Genomic DNA, 11,171 nt, shown 5'->3' on the forward strand with positions numbered 1-11,171 from the left:
ACAGATAAACAACTTTGTTTATTAATAATATAAAAAGATAGGTTATAATTTAAAAAAAATTATCTTGTTATTTTATTCCAATGTTGTGGCGTGGTCTGTAACTATAATAAACATGAAAGAGATCTGCTTTAGAATTCTCTATGATGTGAATTTGGGCCTGCATTATGTGTAGCTAGTCACAACCAACAATTTTGTTTATCAATAATATAAAAGTACTGGTTATAGTTTAAAAAATGTTAGTTTGTATGGATGTTCATTTCCCTAAAATTATTTATAAGTGGTATGCTATAAAATATTGCAAATGCAATACTCTATAACCATATAAGTTATTTAAGAGGTATGATATAGTTAACTAGTTTAATTGAAATACAAAATATTAAATTAATAAGTGGAAGCTATAAAGGAAGCATCATGAGTTGTTAAAATGGAAGAAAATTGTGACTCTAAAAAGGAAGTAAAATTCGACATTAAATTGGAATCCATACTTGGAGCTATTACTGGCTCGAAATAGGAAGCTAAATTGGTCGCTTAAGAAGAAGAAAAATTGGAGGCTAATTCAGAAACAAATCCAAACACTAAAAGGAAGCAAACCTTGGACCTAAAAAAGAAGCAAACCCAGGCGCTAAATAGGAAGCAAACCATGAGGCTAACAAGGAAGCAATTATGGGAGCAAAAAAAAAAAGAAACAATAGAATACAAACTAGAACCATGCTAGAAGCAATCTTGGAAGTAAAAGAGGAACCAACAATGGAAGCCAAACTAGAAGCACACCAAAAGTAATATTGGAAGAAAAACTAAACATTACTGTAAGAAGAAGAAAAAAGAAGCAATTTAGGTAGCGAACCAAGAAGTAATAATGAAAGCAATACTAGCAACCAAACTTGGCGTTATCTGAGAAGCAAAAACATAAGCAATTTAGGTAGAAAACAAAGAAGTAATTATGAAAGAAAATCTTGGCAATACTTGAGAAGCAAAAACAGAAGAAATTCAGGTAGAAAACAAAGAAGTAATAATGGAAGCAATATTATAAGCCAAAATTTGTGTTCCCAGAGAAGCAAACAAAGAAGCCATTTAGGTAGCAAACCAACAAGAAATAATGGAAGCAATATAGCAAGAAACAAAAGACACTATAATGGAAGCCTTATTAGAAGCTAAAGAAGATGTCATAATGGAAGCAAAGTTAGATGCAACAAGCGACACCATATTGGAAGCAAAACTTGATGTTATGATGGAAGCATAACTTGGTGTTAATTAGGAAGACAAGCAAGAAGCTATTTTCGATGCATACCAAAAGAAAAATAAGAAGCACAACTGGGAGCCAAACTAGAAGTACAAATGGACGTAACAATGGAAGTAAGAATGGAAGAAATAATTTCTGGTGCCATTCCCGATGCTATGTTTGGTGCTATTCCATGCATTATTCTTGGTGCAAATCAAGGTGCCCATGTGTACATGCCATTTTCACCGGATATTGAGACGTCACATGAAGCTAATTCGTGCGCTCATAAGCACTAGATTCCGATGCTATTTGCGACACTAATGGTCTGTTTTATTGTAGTGATAGTTACAGTTTGGTCGTAAAAGATGCGGTCGTTTCACTCATTTCAAGTGAACCAGAGTCAAATATAAGAGAAGAAACCATGCACGATTGACTATTAGATTTTGAAAGGCTGAGAATCTCCAATATTTAATCGTATCTAGGATGTTGGAGCAATTTCTACTGGATTGGCCCAAAAGAAGTGAGGTTTGTGTCCACATAGAATCCATGAAGGGGAAGAGTTGACCATATGGCCCGCTTCCTCCTGACTTGATCTAAAAAAATAACAATGTGAGGTTCCTTGAAATCCTTTCTAAATGGTATTATCCTAAGTTAATGCTCTGTAATGTGCAAAAATCCATAGGAAATGAACTACTTTAGGCCACAAATTTTAGGTTTGTATTTTCTTCCAGATGGTTTTCTTGGGTAGCTAATTGTGCCCTAAAATAAGGTGATATGATTCCTAGATTGAAACTGATCCATTTGGCCAATGGAGCTTATCTAATCCTTCTAGGGCGAAACCTTTGATGAATATTTCCAATAATATTATAAGGAAAAGAATTTCTAATTATTCATGAGGTTTTCCATGTCTGTATGATTCACGCACATGCTAAGTTTGGGAAGTTATTTCTAGGAGTCCTCCTAAAAAAGTGCATATTTTCCTTCCTCGATCTCCGAAAATCAATGTTGTTGAATGATATATTTGTTGTTGTTGGCTAGATTCCAAATTGAGGAACTTGGAAGACATTGCTATTATCTCAAGGTGATCCAAAAGTTTTTTTTTTATAAAAATATAGGTAGATCAACCCCGAAGGGAATCTTTTAAAGCTCGTCGACCAGACTAGCAGGGCCTAACCCCAAAGGCATCTAGTAGAATTGACCCTGTGACCTCCCAATCAGCGAGGTACTTAATAACGGGGACTCGACCAATTAATCTAAACCTTGGGGCTTAGGATGATCCAGACTTATGAAGGAACAAAATCAAATACAAAATTAAACGAAAAAACAAAGATAAAATAATACTGAACTTCAATTAATAAATAGAGAATGTTGAAAATTGTTTACAAGCATAATGGAAATAAACTAACTCGAGCAACGATAGCTTATCTTTAAGAAGAGTTGTGACAACTATATTCCCTCTAAACTATGTTGCAATGAGGTCGGAGGCCTCTTTATCATAAATAACAAGCGTGAAACCCTAACCCTAGGAGATGAAGTGCCAACGGTTTTGGGCCCCATTGGGGTAAGTTGGATTGTCAACTTGTTGGCGTCGTAACTTTGGTATCCAATCTCTATTTGGAAATCATAATATCTCGTTTTGAATATCTCCACGAGGAAGAAAAGAAAAAATGAATTTGTGAAATATATTCTGGCACTTTTCTAGTCTCTTTATTTTTCCATAAAATGTCTTTTAGGCCCCTAAAATGAGTCTGGAAGTTTAGGACCTGAAAAACTGCCAAATATAGAAAGATGTGCTAGAATTAAGGAAACTTAAAGGAAATAGTGTTGGGGGTCCAAATGGAATAGGTGGGTTTAAACCAATATCCACCTAGATCAATCCTCCCCCTTAGGAAGCAATTGTACCCATTGCATTGAGTGCCTCTATGAGATGGGGAAACTTCTACTGAAATTGGTCCCCGGTCGGACACTTGCCTTGGTGTAGGAGTTGGCTAGCTTTGACAACCTGGTAAAGTTGGATCCTTAGTTGGCAAGTGTGGTTGATCTCTGTGTCCATGATATGATCACTTATGGTATGTAAAACGTAGTCAGGGTTGAGCTCTGTTGGTGTGAGTTGCTCAAGAATGTCCGATGTGTACAACAATGGTGGAGAGCATGGCCGAAGGCAGTCCACATTGAACACTGGGTGCAGGAAAAGGAATGGAGAAATTTTGAGCTTGAAAGTATTGTCACCCACAATATTGGTTATGGTGTAAGGCCCATATCAGAGTGGTGAAAGCTTGCGATGGGATCGAGTAAGGCATTCCTTATGGAAATGTAACCGAATTGTGTTGCCTACTTGAAACTTATGTGGCACCTGATGCTTATCATGAAGTTGTTTGTACTTGGAATTGGATTTATCTGGGATATCATGGACATGTTGGTGGACGTGATGGATGCATTCAATAAACCTGGTGGCTTTATCAACTTTGGATTGAACATGTGTAGATTCTGCCTGTGTAGTTTCAAGAGGCATTGCAACGTCAACATGACCAATGGTTGGAATCCCATGCCCACTTGAAATGGGATGTGTCTAGTTGAGCTATGTCTATCTATGTTATAGTTTTTTTGCACATAATTAAGAATCTCATCCCATGTTCGTGGATGCCTGGAGTTGTACATGCATAGTATGTGCATTATCATCCAGTTGACAACCTATGTCTGACAATTTATCTGAGGATGGAATGTAGTAAACTTGGTGATATTAGTATCCCATAACGACCACAGGCTTGACCAAAACATGCTTATGAACTTGTTATCCCAATCTGATATAATGGCCCGTGGAATCCCAAAATGTACCCACACTCATTCGAAGAAGAGTTTGGCAGTTTATTATGTTATGATGCTCTTCTTGCAAGCCATAAATGTAGCCATATTGGAAAATCTATTGACGAACACAAATACTTAGTCATTACCATGCTTGGTAGAAGGAAGGCCAAACATATAGTCCATGGAGATGGATTCCCAAGGTCAACTAGGAGTAGGTAGAGGAGTGTACATGCCTTGCTTCTTAATGGTTGGCTTGGTGATGACACAGGAAATGCAAGATATGATATATTTTCCAACATCCTATTGGATCTTTGGCCAATTAAAATATTTCTATAGTACTAACACTATCTTCTCGACACCAAAGTGTCCAGTGACCCTGTTGTAATGCACCTCCCAAATCATCTTGACACGTTCGCTTGAAGGAACACAAAGATGTCCTCGATAGCACAACAATCCATACTGAAGGTGGAAGTCTGGAATTGGATTTCCATCTATCAACACCTTGTAGGTGGCATTGAATTTTGAATCACTTTAATATAGTTGTGGCCATCCAGAGGTCTTGTGTCCGCAAGAGTTGAGAATTGTGCTCAATGCCATAATCAGGGGTCGACTGAGGCACTCTGTGACATGATTGGTGCTTCCCTTCTTATACTTAAGTTCAAATGAAATTGTTACAGGTATGTGGACCATTTTTTATGGTGATCGCTCTACAACTTCCCCTATGTCTGCATAAATTGAAGAGGTCGGTGATTTATGTGGATGATCGTCTCCTTCCCCAAAATATAATGCTTCCACTACCAGTAGACATGCACGATAGAATACATATCCTTATCATAGGTGGGGTACCTACGAATAATATCATAGAGTGTCTCACTGTGATATGCCACTTGATGCCCTTACCGAGTGAATATTGCATGAGTAGCATAATCTTAGGCATTTGTGTCAATCTCAAATAGTTGTTGCGGGTTTGGAAAGGTGGTGGCTAGTGCAAAGAAAAGGTGGTGTTTTACTTCAACGAATGCCTTTTGTTGTGCCTCACATAAAAAAAATATGCTTTTGCTCCACCCTTGGCAACTTGACTCAAGGGTCGCGTAATATGAGAGAACCCCAACACGAATATTCGATAGAAATTAGTAAGGCCAAAGAAGCTACAAATCTCTATCATAGTCATCGAAGTTGGCCAATCTCGAATGACTTGGACCTTAGCCAAATCCACATGCATGCCCTGGTCGTTGATTATGTAGCCTAGATATTAGACCTAGTACATGCCAAAGGAACACTTCTCTAGGTTGGCATATAGCTTGTGTTGCCACAAAGTTTGAAGGAACTGCAAAATATGTTGTAAGTTCTTTGCCCAACTCTTGTTGAAGATAAGGATGTCATCCAAATATATAACCGCGAAGGAGTTGGTGAAAGGCCATAATATGTCATCCATCAGCCTCATAAAAGTTGTAGGGGGATTCGTCAACCTGAAGGGCATGACCAGCCACTCAAAAAGGCCCTCCTTGGATTTGAAGGCGGTCTTCCATACATCTGTGGGCTCTATTGGAACTTGGTGATAGTCAAAATTTAAATCAATCTTGCTGAAGTACTTGGCCACCTTAAGCTAGTCAAGAATATCATCAATCCATTGGATCATGTACCTATTCCTGATAGTGATTTTATTCAGTGCCTGATAATCAATGTAGAGTCTCTAGATCCCATGCTTCTTCTATACGAGTCTAATTGGGATCCCATTGGGGAAAGGAGCTCTGGGAGTTAGATCGATTGAGTGCTTGACCTGATAATGCAAGGGCACTCCTATGGGTGATGAGAAAATGTCCTTGTATTCTTCCACGACCTTATCAAAATTCTTCTACTGCATGAAGGGACCCTTTCTAGGGGCCATGGATGTGGCCAAAATATTCCCCTTACTTTGAGAACAAATCATAAAGAAAAAAAATCTTGTTCGGGGAGATGATCTTACTGCATTGTTTTAGTAGAGATCAAAGAGATAATAGTAGGCAGGGCTACCTCTGGTATCCTATATAGTTTCCTTCCCAAGGTAATAATGATAGTACGAGGCCTAGACTCATACACAAAATGATGCTTCCACATGTATGGTTGGCCTAATAAAACATCACAAACTTCAAGAGGAGAAACATCACATAGTATCTATCTGTGAAGGGCTTGATGCTGTAGGGAAGGCATCATTGTTGGATGACACATAGATCTCGTCCTTGGTGGAGCCACCTGATGGTATATGTTTGTGGGTATGGTGTGGTCAACATGCCCAATCGCTTAAAGACCTCGACTGAGATGGGGTTCTTTTGGCCCTCCCACCATTGACAATGAACTGCAGCGGAGAACCCTTCACCCATATCTGTGAGTGGAAGAGACGATCACCCTCCTCTATATCTTCAGGTTTAATCTTATGGACCTTGGTGGTGGAAACAATGGCATTAGGTTCAACGTTAATAATCAACTTCCCCTTGTCGTTTCCCTTTTCATGTTTTGGCTCAAAGTCAGAACATGCATCAGACTCTGAATATTTTAGCTTGGCCACCAATGACTGCTTGGCACGACTTTCATTTGTGTTGTGGGTGGGGCTCTTGTGGAACTCACACCACTTTCCTATATCCTTCTTCGTCTTCTTGGTGCCATTCTTTGTTGGTGGCCTCGATGAGTTGTCCTAGGTTGTTCCACCTTTGGTCTATCCTTTGTTTTGCGATTTGGGGGTGACCTTGCCCTGCTTCAGATTCACAAATCCAAAATCTAGCTTCTTTTGTCTAAATTTTTGTTCAATCTTGGCAACATATCAATATGATACACCAAGCGAGGGCATGTCCAAGAAATCCATTTCTTCCTGAATGTATTTGTGCAGGAAGCTATAGTATTTGAATACCAAATGTCACTCAAAGTCTTTGATATCCAAATTTATGCGTAGAGTGTGAAAAATATTTGTCAAATCATGCACATCATTATCCCTTTTCTATCGTATTGTGATCCATTGTATGCAATTTCCTTCATATCTCCCAATAGGGTAATATAGTTCCTTGACAGCATCTCATAAAGAGTTTCAAGAGGGTGCAGTTGAAAACATAGAGGGTTCCTTAGCACTTATCTCACAGTAAGTTTCCCACTTGTCCTTGACATGGCATGCGATTTTAAGTAGTGCAAAAGTAATATTTTCCATATCAGAGAAACTATAAACCGAAAAATAACCTTCCAGCAGACTTAACCATTTATGTACAACATCTGCATTTATCTGACCTTCAAATATAGGAATATCGAATTTAACTTATACCTTGAAGGGGGCGATGCCTCTGAAGTGACTATTAGATGAAGATGTGTTTCTTGTTGGAATCTGCTGAAGGATTTGGGCAAATATTTCCATCATTTTGTTCCTCTGTCACTTGATGGCTTCTTTGAGAAACAATTTAATAGGTTCTCTTGCTCCCCAATCTTTCTTTTCTTTAGCCATGGGAGGTTGTCGAGTTCTCTGAGGGCGGTCTTGCAGGGGTTCAACTAGTTCGAGTCCTAATTCTTTATACTCTGACCTCGTTGGGGAAATATTGCACAGAAAAATATATAAATGGAATACCACTTTAATACTGCTAATCCAGATTTATGAAGGAATGAAATGAAATACATAATTAAACAAAAACAAAGAGATACAATAATATTGAAGTTCAATTAATAAATAGTGAATGTTGAAAATTGAAAATTGTTTATAAGCATAATGAAAATAAATTAGCTCGGACGATGGTAGCTTATCTTAGAGAAGAGATGTGATGGCTACATGCCTTCTGAACTGTGTTACAATGAGGCTCAAAGGCCTTTTTATCATAAATAAGTGTGAAACCCTAACCTTAGGAGATGAAGAGCCAATTGTTTTGGGCCTCAGTGGGATAAGCTGGACCACCAACTTGTCGGGTTGTAAATTTGGCATACGATCTCTGTTTGGCTATCATAATACCTCGATTCGAATATTTCCATGAGGATGCAAACAAAATAAGAATATATGAATTAGATATTATCACTTTTCTGGTCTCCTCATTTTCCCAAAAAACTTCTTTTAGAACATCAAAACAGCTTGAGAAGTTTAGGACTCAAAAAAATGCCAAAAATAGAAAGTTCTATTAGAATTAAGGAAATTGAAAGGCAACAATGTTGGTGTCCAAGTGGAATAGGCAAGTGGCCACAAATATCCACTTAGATCACAAGAACTATTGAAGAGACGAGCTAAGATTACATTTCTTGCTCCATAACTGCCTTCATAGTTCATTTCCCCTTGATCCAAAACGACCATATTTTAGCCCCTAGCTTATTGTTGAGAATTTCAGGATCTCTTAAGCCCTAACCACCCCCAACGTGGGGAGACAATTTTCCGCATGTTACCCAAGACCATTTCCTTTTTTCTGCTGCACCTCCCCAAAGGAAGGCATGAAAAATATTTTTGATTGAAGGAAAATTTTAAGAAGGATAAGTTTACCAACAATATTGAGAGATATGAAAGTCCAACAATCTAACTTGTAAAAATATTTTACAAAAGATCATGTTAATGTTTTGTTCTTAGAGAGTTTTCCACTAGGGAATCCCCCACATATTTTTTTGAGAGGCAACTACATTGATAACGCAATGCTTCAAAATATTACCTTACATAGATAAATGAATGTTAAATAAAAAACCCTCAGATTTGGATAAATTAATAGAGGTTATCGAGGCATTCATAAAAGCCTCAAGGATTTGATTGAACATATTTGCTTCTCTGGCTCAAGGTGTACCCATCAACATTGTGTCATCCACAAACTATTGATGGGACACCAAAAGGTAATCACCAAATAAACATAACCCTTTGAGTTTTCCTTGCGCTATTGCAAATTTCAAGGTTTTTCCCATACCCTCCGCAAATAGAATAAAAAGGAAAATTGAGAGGCGATCTCCTTGGCGAATACCCTCAAAGGGATTGAAAGTGAAGGAAGGGGAAACATTAAGGAGCACTGAGAAGAATAGGGAGGAGAAGAGAAAACCCACCCAGTTGGTCCAAGCATAAGAGAATCCAAATGCGTGAAGTACATGGAACAGATAAAACTAGCTTAGCTTGTCAAATGATTTTGTAAGGTCCAATTTGATTATCTTTCTTGCATGTCTATATTTCTTCAAAGAGTGGATGACTTCATGGGTGACCACCATTCCATCTAGAATCTGATGACCTTCTATATAGTTAGTTAGTTTGCTCCTAAAAGGCAAAATAAAGTAGCAAAGGCTTGAATGTCTTGGTAATCACCATTGCAATGATTTTTCTAATCCTATTGCATTTAAAATAAATTTAAAACAAAAACAAATATCTTTATATAAACATTATATTTATAACTTTTAAATATAAATGTGATACTTCTTTTTTATTTTTTTGATAATAAATTTTATATTAAATATACTAATATTTAATTATATAAATATTATTATTATTATATAATATATTATTATTATTCTTATTATTTTTTAAATTTAATGACTAATAAATTACATAGATATATTGAAATAGAATGAAAAGTTCCAAATTGAATAATGATACTACATTCAATTATCATCTTCTTTTTAATCTTCATCATTCAAACTTGTGGAGAATTAACAATATCGCTCCAAATTCACAACTACCACTTTATCACTCGAAAACCAAACTCAATATTTGAAATTGACACACTTGAGATTAAAATTACTTTATTATCATCTTGTTAAACATAAATTGGTAATGTTACTCGAAATGCATGGTTCCCACTTTATCACTCAAAAACAAAACTAAATATTTGAAATTGACACTCTAGGTTAAAATGACTTTATTGTCATTTTCCTTTTTAATTTTCATCATTCAACCTATTTCGAAATAATGGAAAAAATACTTGTGAGTGGTTTAGATTGTGTTTTTATTTAGGTGTTAGATACTAAAAAAGTCATACCCAATTCGTGACATCTTTTAAAGAAAAAAAAATTGTGTCTGTTGAGTAAGAAGTAAGAAAAGACTAGGTTGTCACTTGGGGCATATAGTTTAGCGGTAAAGCCAATAAGTAGGGTCGCATACGAGTATAGTCAATTTCATTTCTGAGATGACGGCCCAACCCAGGAACACCATGCTTTTGTGAGAGACTCAGCTGGACATAGCGGGACTCGAACCCTGCGAACCTACTTATTGGCTCTACCGCTGAGCTATATGCCCCAAGTGACAACCTAGTCTTTTCCTGCTTCTTACTCAACAGACACAATTTTTTTTTCTCTAAAAGGTGCCACGAATTGGATATGACTTTATTTGTTGAAAATTAACAATTTCATTCCAAATGTACAATTACCACCTTACCATCTAAAAATTAACAAGCCTCATAGATCTTTCAAGATGTAGTTGGTAACTAGAACCATATAAATTAAATGCCTAGTAAATGCTAATAAAAATTAAAACTTTTACATATATCTTACATTGCCAAATTACAAAAATCCATTATAATTTATTAAATTACAAAATTTATTTTAAATTATTAATTATAAATTAATTATTGTATGACTTAATTATATATACATTACAAAGATAAGATTCCATAAAAGTAAGGGACAAGATAGGATTCGCACGGGTATTTCTTTGATAAATTCGCGGGACGTTTATGTACCTAACCCGCACATTAAATAAAAAACCACAAATATAAATTGGACAACCTCATTCATCGTCCGACCTTAGCTCAGTTGGTAGTCCAATTCATCGTCCGACCTTAGCTCAGTTGGTAGAGCGGAGGACTGTAGTAGGAGGATAAATCCTGATTGCCATCCTTAGGTCGCTGGTTCGAATCCGGCAGGTCGGAGTTTCATTTTAAAGTTTTTTTATTTTATTCTTTTAAGTTCCTCTTATATTATTTTGCTTCAGAGTAAACCTTAGGTGGCTGGTTCGAATCCGGCAGGTCGGAGTTTCCTTTTAAAGTTTTTTTAATTTATTCTTTTAAGTTCCTCTTATATTATTTTGCTTCAGAGTAAACCTTAGGTCGCTGGTTCAATCCGGCAGGTCGGAGTTTCCTCTTTTTAACTTTCTCTTGTATTATATTTTTAAAGTTTTTTTTTATTTTATTCTTTTAAGTTTCTCTTATATTATATTTTTTTAAGTTTTTTTATTTTATTTTTTGGTTAA

At 36.5% G+C, this 11,171-nt stretch overlaps 1 non-coding gene across 1 annotated transcript; it reads left to right on the forward strand.

Annotated features, from left to right (window-relative positions):
- The first annotated feature begins 10,755 nt into the window (after positions 1–10,755).
- On the forward strand, positions 10,756–10,851 carry TRNAY-GUA (transfer RNA tyrosine (anticodon GUA)). The gene is made up of 2 exons: positions 10,756–10,792; positions 10,816–10,851. It is a non-coding gene; the product is annotated as a tRNA-Tyr (tRNA).
- The last annotated feature ends 320 nt before the right edge of the window (positions 10,852–11,171 follow it).

This window comes from Pinus tabuliformis, chromosome 3_2 (genome assembly GCF_031772625.1).
Source record: "Pinus tabuliformis cultivar Carrire ecotype Pingquan chromosome 3_2, CPIR1, whole genome shotgun sequence".
Classification (NCBI taxonomy): domain Eukaryota; kingdom Viridiplantae; phylum Streptophyta; class Pinopsida; order Pinales; family Pinaceae; genus Pinus; species Pinus tabuliformis.